Here is a 9442-nt window from a genome sequence, read left to right as displayed (position 1 = left end):
TCACCCAGAACAGCGGGTCAGGGGAGACTTACTGGATGCGATGAGAAGAAAAGACTGATTGTTGGGGACTGTACTGGATGAGATTTGAAAACCAAAACTTGCCTGGTGCAATCCTCACCAATGGGTCTTTCTTCTCATACAAGTCTGGGTGACTTATGTGAACTGCACCCTTGTCCCTCAACCTCTCCAGCCCTTTTCTTCACCCCTCTTCCTTCCCCTTCAACTCTTCTGCCAGAAGGAGCCACTGACTCCAAAAGCTTGTAAAAGTTAAACTACTGATACTGGTAACTGATAGTAACTGAATTTTATAATTGGATTTTGACCTTTTTCTCAAATCTGACTGTCAAGTGCTATCTTAGAGTGATGGTTTTTTTCCACTTGAAGAACATGAGTCTAGATGTAATCTCTAACAAAAATAGCCCTACTTCCAATGAATTCCATTCCAGTAATAGTTTTGGTAGCCAACATCATATATTTCACAAAATAGTTAAAATAATATTGAAACAAACAATCTGTGTTCTATTTTACAGTTAGAAACACATTTACACTTTGTCTAGTGTTGTAGACTGTGTCAGGTTGATTGAAGCAAGCCAAACAACTGCCATGTTTATTTACATGTTAATGGTTTTTGTATTTATACCTACATACTACAAAAATATGCAGTTCAAGTAACACACTGCATTAAGAATCTCTTCCAAGCCACATTGTTTCCCGTATGACTTGTTGGACAAAAATATCAGGAAATGTAATGTTGCTGGATTGAACTATTACCTATACTCCAAGTTAAAAGTTTGAAGAATGCTTAATTATTGGGGCAAAAGGAATTTTTGATCATGAAATTAACAATCTCCTGAGAACACGGTAGGTTAAATACTTGACTCAGAGGTGAAGGAAACATTGAAACACACTGGGTTGCACCTATGAACTAGGCTAACAACTCATATGGTCACAGATGCACGCAAATCCGTATTCAGTCATATGCTCTTATTTCAACAATAAGATGATGATGATGATGATGATGATGATGATGATGATGATGATGATGATGAAGTGTCTCAATACTGAAATGGCAAACACTCTTTCCACACTTGTAATAATGGGATTCTACCATGTAAATATTCTGAAGGGGTACACATTATAATGAGTTGGGTATGAATTTAGAAGTCGTGACAATGCTTTCTTAAAAACTTTCAAGCCTGTTTGTAAATCCTGACATAATCAAATGATGGAAAGAAATTGATCTTGTATAGGGCTACATAACTATTTCATTCATTTTCAAAGCTCTACATTTTCCAAAGTTGTACTTATACAAATATTGTTAGTGCACGAATAGAACCATAAACTCATAAAATTTGCTTTCTGAATTCTACAAATATTCCATGAGTGCCCCTCTGCCATATGACACACTTCAAAGTGGTAGCCTAGTTCATTCAATACCTAACATAGCCACATCCTGTCAATGGTTATCACAACATTATTGATGGATTCTCTGAGCTATTCCAATTTTCTTGGCAGTGGGGGTGCATAAATACAGTTCTTAATGTGCCCCCAAAGGAAAAAGTCACAAGGCATAAGTCAGGTGATCTACAGGGTGGAGGAATGATGTTTTAAGGGAACAGAGCCACATCATCTTCATATTCATTGCAACACCTATCCAGCAATGTGGATGTTAATGGTTTAGGTAGTAAAAACATCGATGCTTTCGCAAGTGGCTGGGGGAGGGGGTGTCCCATTTTTTGTGTTAGAAGATGAAATTCCCAGAATCAGCAGTGTGGAAATAATCACAACTGCAACATATCAAGGTAAGAGGTGCCTGTCACATTCTTCTCACAGACGTAAAATGGCCCATAGAACTTTGTATGTTATACTGCATAGGAAACATTAACCTTCTGTGAATCCTGATTGTGCTACACAATTTCATTAGGATTGTCAGCATCTCACACATATATTGTGATGATTTACCATTTCAGGTAAATGGAGATTGCGCCATCACTGAATATCATCTTGCTGGCACCCCCAGCGGCTCCCCGAAGTTTGGCAGGTTTGTGCTTGGCTACCATGGGGTCTCAGCCTTCGAAGCATCTTTTCCCTTCTGTGCTGCATGCCTGTCCTGTTGCTATTCTTTTTTTCCCTCCCTTGGTGAACATATCTGGGACATTTCTGGAAATGTGCTCTGCATTTTCAGTAGCTGATCTCAGACTGTCCCTCCATTGTTTTTGTTCCTTTTTTTTTCTTTCTTTGTTCCCCTTCTCCTATCCTACATCTGCTTCGATGTTTGAGGTGGTTCTTCTTCTTCTTCTTCTTCTTCTTCTTCTTCTTCTTCTTCTTCTTCTTCTTCCACCTTGTGCACTCTTGAAGGCCAGCCCATGCACCTGACATGTAACGGGTGCAGGGTAATGCATAATTCCAGGCCACGAGTTGTCTGGTAGGGTTCTTATAAACCTCAGTACAGACCAGGCCCAAGGATGGGTGATTGCCCAAGCTACTACCTTCCTAAATTGCCAATTGGTCCCTGTGTCAAGAATTTGGGAGCTGTGACCCGAGGTATGAGCAATCATGTAAGTCAAGATCGTCCCCGCTCTGGGTGGGGGGAGTTGGAAGGAGTGCGTTATCTAGATGCTGGCAGTTGTGGAGGGTTTTCTCATACTCAGCCAATCATCTTCTTCACAGTCAACATCTACTCAAACATAAATGGAATTAGGCTTACAGTTCAAAGATCCTCCCAGCTACACCATCGTTCCTCATGGTTTCGTGTACTGACAATGGTCAGTCCTTTGCTATAGTAGATCCATTTATTATTCAGAAAGGTGTTGATGCAATTGCCGGCCCTGTGAAATTCTGCTCTCATTTAAGCAATGGCACTTTGCTTTTGGAGACTACTACTAATTCTCAAGCACAACTACTGTTTGTAGCTTTGCTCCGCCACAGCTATCCTACTCGTGTCAAGGCCCATTGAACACTGAATTCTTCCTATGGTATTATTTACACTAGGCTGCTCAATGGTCTGACCAATGGGAAATCCAAATGTACCTCTCTGATCAGGGCATCATTGCAGTCCATTGTGCAACAAAAAATGTAGAATCATCCTTAGTGCCCAAACGCACTCTTTTTCTCCCTGTTGATAGAGTGGTACTTCCATCAGACATCAAAGCAGGTTATGAAGTTATCAGAGCCAGACTGTATATTCCAAACACGAAGTGCTGCTACCAGTGTCATCATTATGCCACACTCGAGAGTCCTGTTGACACCAAGCCAAGTGTGTAACCTGTAGTAGGGGTGCTAATGAGCGCGATTGCCTGCCTCCTCCTCCTCCTCATTGCACCAACTGCAAATGCGACAGTGATGCTACCTTCCATGTTTGTCCCACGTATCTCGATGAGTAGGCTGTCCAGGAGTTCTGGGTGAAGAAATAAGTGCCTTACCCTGTTACTTGCAAGTTGTTGGCTATTCCGAAACCCTGTGTTCTGCCACCTGGCATCTAGAGTACTGTTCTTGCCACATATCACTCCACAAAAGACATGGCCATGCTGACATGCAACCTAAAATTCAGCACTGCAGTTGTAAAATTGCTCAGTGTCATGGCAGCATCCCTGTCTCGTCCTCCAGCTGTGCAACAAGCCACCAAACTTTAACTTCACTGGGCAAAGTTACCTGGCAGGCCAAAAAGCTCAGAAGGAATACTCCTGTGAAAACGTTGTGTCCATCTAGCCAAAAACATCTGTGTGTTCCTCTGCCAACTGGAAAGACTCCAAGAAATTAAACAAAGACAACCGGTCTTCTCCTTTGCCAACCCAGAGAACCTCATAAACAGTGTCGCCATGTGATACCCTCACCTGGCTTACCTCAGTGTTGCCGGTCTGCACCGCCAACTGTTTTTCTGCCCTGGACTCGGCAGACCAACAAAAAGAGAATGCTGATGCCTCTGTAGATCTCGTGGAGCAAGAGCCTCCAGTCTCTGCACCCTGTAGCAGTGAGGCTTTGAAGGCTGGTACTTGGCAGCAGCCGATGTGACACCCCTTCATTTTTTCCTTCCTCCCCTTTTCTCATCGTGACTGTGCTCCATTGGAACATTCACAGCCTTAGATCCAACAAAGACAAATTATGGCTGTTCTTGGAATCACAACGTCCAATTATTATCTGCCTCCAGGAAACAAAATTGCGTTCTCACAAATGCTTTGACCTCTTGTATTTCTTTGAAGTCTGCTTTAACCTTCCACCCAAGGATGACATTCCATCTCATGGGGGAGTCATGCTGCTCATCCAGGATGACATTCATAGCCAGACCATCTCCCTGACATTGAGCGTTGGCAATACTATCTTATGATATAAAGGTTGGCTACAGCGCACATACACAAGCTCTAGAATCTAAGATATTGTTGTCGCGCCTCACAGGGCAGCGCACAGATAAACAAGTGGCAGTTTTGAAGCCAGTGTAGGAGCCCGACTGCTGTGGTGTGCATGTGCATCGGGCGAGGAGTCGTCGCCAAGCTGCCGTGATGCCGTACTACCGTGTCTGCCATCAGTGACACAGGATTTGGTATTTAGTTGATATTTTTTATAATTTGCACCGCGCTTATTAATTTAAAGAAAAGAGTTTGTGTATGTGCGTAGCAGCAGACGGTAATTTTGATAATGATAGGAGCTGAATTCTTAAGGGAAATCATTGTTAGATTAAGTATTGATTTTTGTCATTGATTTCTTTTGTAATTGTCAGGGAATTGTTTCACTATGTATTTAATTGAGAAGTATTTCAGTGTGTCTCAAGAGTTTGATTAATTTGCAATATTGCTTTAATGCCACTGGAGGCAGATTTACATACGAAGCGATTGTTCAAAGACCTTCTAGTGTGTCAGCATTTTGAACTGAATGAGAAAGAATCGCTTTCAGAATATAGTTTAAAAAAAGAATTGTGTGTTTGGGTTATCATTTATCGAGTTTAGATTTGACCAAACCCTTTCTTTTGAATTATATGTAGTTGTAGTAAGCAGCAGCAGCAGCCACAGCAACAGCAGGAGCCGCCATACGGAACATAGAACGCGCATTGCACTCAGCATGAATAATAGGTTTTTTGTGTTTTTGTTAAATAATGGAATGCAGCACATCAAGCAGTGTCAGCAGAAAGACCAAGTAAGTTATTTTTTGCGCACAGGACCAATAAAAATAAATTAGAGTTTAGGCGATCTCTGTAATAGTAAAGTTAACAACAGTACAAGCATGAGATTTTCAGTAGAAAACACGAGACAAGAAGAAAGAGCTCGCAACTTTTACCTGTCAACATGCCTCTCAGGATACTCTTTTTTTTTTTTTTTTTTTTTTTATTATTAATGAGCCGTAGTTAGATATGCTTCGTCTTTCTACTGCCAAATGCAAGCTTACGCAATAGTAATCATTAGTGGAGGCAAGGCATTTTGATTGCTTGCACACTGCTTTGTATTAACACGAAATTTTATTTTAACAGTTTTGTCTTTGAATTAGTTGGTGCATTGTGTAATAGTTAATTGAACAGTGGAATTCTTAGGACAGCGGTGAATTTTAGTGACATGTTTTAGTTCGTATTGCGAGAATGAGGATGCAAGCACAAAAGAAAATGGAAAATTAATGGAAATGCTACTGCAAATACGAACGTAGATACGGTTGCGAACATGAATGTAGGAGTGGTTTCAAACGCAGTTTCCGAAAATTCGGAACAGAGAGTAGGAAATTCTTTTGAGAATATTGAGATCCAGGAATTTTCTAACTATACTGCGGTGAATCGGAATGTAGGCGATCATTTGCCAACAATGCGTGATGAACAACTGTGTGCAACACGCAACTTAGGACATGACAATACTGTGACGCAAACAGAACGCATTATGAGAAATTCCAGTGTTGCTTCCGCCTCAAAAGTGCAGAGTAATTTTGTTTTCCCCACTTTCGGTGGAAATTCAGGTCTGGTTGCCACTCCGGTAGAGCAGAGTAATTTTGTCTTTCCTTCTGTTAGTGGAAATGCAGGTACTGCTTCTGCTTCAACAGGGAAGAGTAACATCGCACTCCCTGCCCCCCCCCCCCCCCCCCCCAGTAATGATGTTTTACAATTATTACTGAGTAAACTCACTGAATTTAATGACAGACAGGAGAGTAACCTCACTGAATTTAATGACAATAACGCAAAGAATTTCAAATCGCTTCAGAACGAAATTAACGAGAATCTCATATTGTTTCAGGGTGAGGTAAATGACAATTTAAATAGTAAATTTGAAGAAATGACCAGTCAGTTGAAAATTCAGCTACATAAATAATACAAATCAGATATTAATAATCTTGTATCCCGACTTGATCACGTACAAAATGTTGTTATTGTTGAAGTGAAACGACAGACGTCACAACAAGAACTGCAAGTAGAGGAATTAGCAAAAAATGTTGAGTCTTTGCAATTACAGGCCACCAATGAAGTTTCAAAGATAGCTCAATTAATGACATTAGCTAAACAGGTAGATGAATTATCCATGAAAGTGACGGAACTGAGTAGCGGTTTAGATACAAGGTTAGATGACACACTGCCGGTACCGATCGCGGATACCGATGTGTCTGTAACGTTTTAAACAAGGGCAGATGACAATCACCAAAACAAACGTGATGTTAAAAATATACAGGAGCAGCTTGCCAGCATCGAATAAAAGATCGATCGCAACAATGACACAGGTAGATCTGATAATAACCAAATTGGTAACGACAATGAGTGCGTTAATTATAGAAATGCTGACCACTTTTCTCGTGGATATGACACGTTTGCAGGACATAACGAAGGAAAAGTGAGTCATGCTGTGAAAGAAAACTCATCCCTAAGAAAAATGATGAGTTTGACTACAAGCATTTTCTCACAGTTAAGAAATTTAAAAAATTTCGGAATGCTAGTCTCAAAATCCAGCCTCGAGAGTGGTTACAACAATTTGACTATTCTTTAACACCAACATGGCCAATTGGCCAAAAACTGAAATTCTTTTGCAGTTATCTTGAAGGAGAGCCTGCAACAAGAATGCACTCAATAGTACGTGATTGTCGCACATATGGTGATTCTCATCACGCATTCTTATCTGCTTACTGGTCAGAGACTACACAAGATCGTGTGAAACATTACATCATTATGATGCAAAGTTATGAGCAGTCGAAATTTTCAACTCCAGTGCAATATTTTGAAAACTTGATGCGCATGAGCAGATATTTAACGAGTCCGTACAGTCAGCCGGAATTAATTCATATCTGTTTGACAAAACTGCCGATCAGATTACGCCACATAATTTTAGCAGGTAGGTGCAAAGATGACTTGGAGGCATTCCAATCTCTTTTGCAAGAATTAGAATTTGACAACTATGAAAACACACAAAGAGAGAATAGTAATCAGTATTGCGAAAATAATAGTCCGCGGCGTGACCGTAAACGCGTATGGAACTCGGACGAACCTCGCGTACAGGCCGGAAGAAGATAGGAGCAATACGTGGCATCAACCGTATAACAGATCATAGACGCCAGAAAAATGATTTTTATGATCTTAGGAACTCTCAGTACAGTAATAGAGATCGCGGACTGCGAGAGCAAAGGGTTATGGAAATGAAAACTATTTTAGAAGGAATTGTCGCTGTAGAGCCAACCGAAATTGGCATGGACATGCAAATTAAAACTCGGAACGCGGTGCTCATGCATAATACAGAGCATCGAGCCCACGTGATAATTATGGTCATAACAATTATGAGAACCAAAACAGTTATGATGAGGAGACAAATCAAGATTGCAGAAAGTCCAATTTAGAACGTGGGGTCAATGTAGAAATCATACCACCCAAGCCAATCAACAATTCGCGGCAGTACGATCCGATACAACAATGATGAGCAACAAGGACTACAAACGAACTGTTTCTAGCAGTGGAAAGCCGACACAAAAATTATGTTAACTTTGTTTGACTGGAGGACATTAGAGACACATTATTACAAGAAAATGATAACAGCGAAATTATGTATAAGCATCCAATATTAAAAATCTCGGTAGGAAATATTCTACTTTCAGATGTACTTGATTCTGGCAGCCCTGTGAATGTAATTAGTGAGAAAATGTTTAAGAACTGTGAACAGGTATCTGTTTGTCCAACCTTGCCATTATTAAAGACCAAATTAAAGGGAGTCATTCAAGGAAAGAGTGTAGACGTACATAATCAGACTTCTTTAGTTTTCAGGTGTCAACGACACGAGTTTTCTGCAAATTTCTTAGTAGTCCCTCTTTTATCAACAGAAATGATTTTTGGTGTGGAATTCATATGTGAGTATAAAGCAATGTTAAACTTTTGTAATGCTGAAGTCATGTTACGAGTAAATCAAATGTTAGTCATGCTTAAATTTCAATAATGGCTAACAAAGGAGGAAACAGAACAACCCATTAGTACAGAACAATTAATTAAAAGGAAAGTTTATTGAGATGAAGTAGATCCTAATGCAGGCACTGATGAGTTATTTGAAATATTACAAACAAATTGTGAAGTTTTTTTCTCACAAGACAGGAACAATACGTAACTTTCTTTATGAATTTGAGGTCAAGGAACATAATAAATTTTTTGTACCACCATATGTCATCCCATTGACATCCAGAGACAAAGTCAAACAGGAAATACAATCCATGTTAGAGCAGGGAATCATCAAACCTGCTGTGAGTTCATATAACAGCCCATTACACGTGGTTAAGAAAAGGGATAATTCCATTAGACTGGTTCTTGATTCCAGACAAATTATCACAGAAATCCAACCTGAAAACCGATAGACCACAGACTCTAGATGAACTATTGCAAAAACACCATGAAGTGGTAAGTATAGCATTACAGAACATCAAGAAAGCTATAGACATAAGAAAGAAGCTGCATAATCCATGAGTCAATGTTAACGAATTTGCAGGTAGGTCAAAAAGTATTGCTTAGATCACATCGACTATCTCATAAGGAAAAATATTTGAGTAGGAAGCTTTTCTTGTTGTATAAAGGACCCTTCCGTATACGAAGCATTGCACACACAAACGCTGAGGAACTTGAGACAATACGAAGACATAAATCACGAGGTCTTCATCACTTATCACACATTAAAATTATCAAAGAATAAGGCCCTAGGGGGCTTACTGATCTTTAGTAAATATATGTTTGGCAGGCATAGGTCCCCCAGCCGATACACTATATTCCTCCGATTTTAGTTGTCAGTACTGTTTCATAATCTTTGACTAACCTGTGTATCTATTAATATTTTACTATCAATCTATCCTATGTGAAAGACCAAGATTGAATTATTATGAATGATTTGTATTCTTTGAGAGAATGAGAAATTTGCAAAGGACATTTCTGACGAGAGGATTATACCAGCTGTTGAGATCTTGCAATTGTTCACTGAAAGAATGAAATTTTCGTGACTTACTTGAAGGAAAATGCAAGAAA

Source organism: Schistocerca gregaria, chromosome 8 (genome assembly GCF_023897955.1).
Source record: "Schistocerca gregaria isolate iqSchGreg1 chromosome 8, iqSchGreg1.2, whole genome shotgun sequence".
Taxonomy (NCBI): domain Eukaryota; kingdom Metazoa; phylum Arthropoda; class Insecta; order Orthoptera; family Acrididae; genus Schistocerca; species Schistocerca gregaria.
This window is presented reverse-complemented; position numbering follows the sequence as displayed.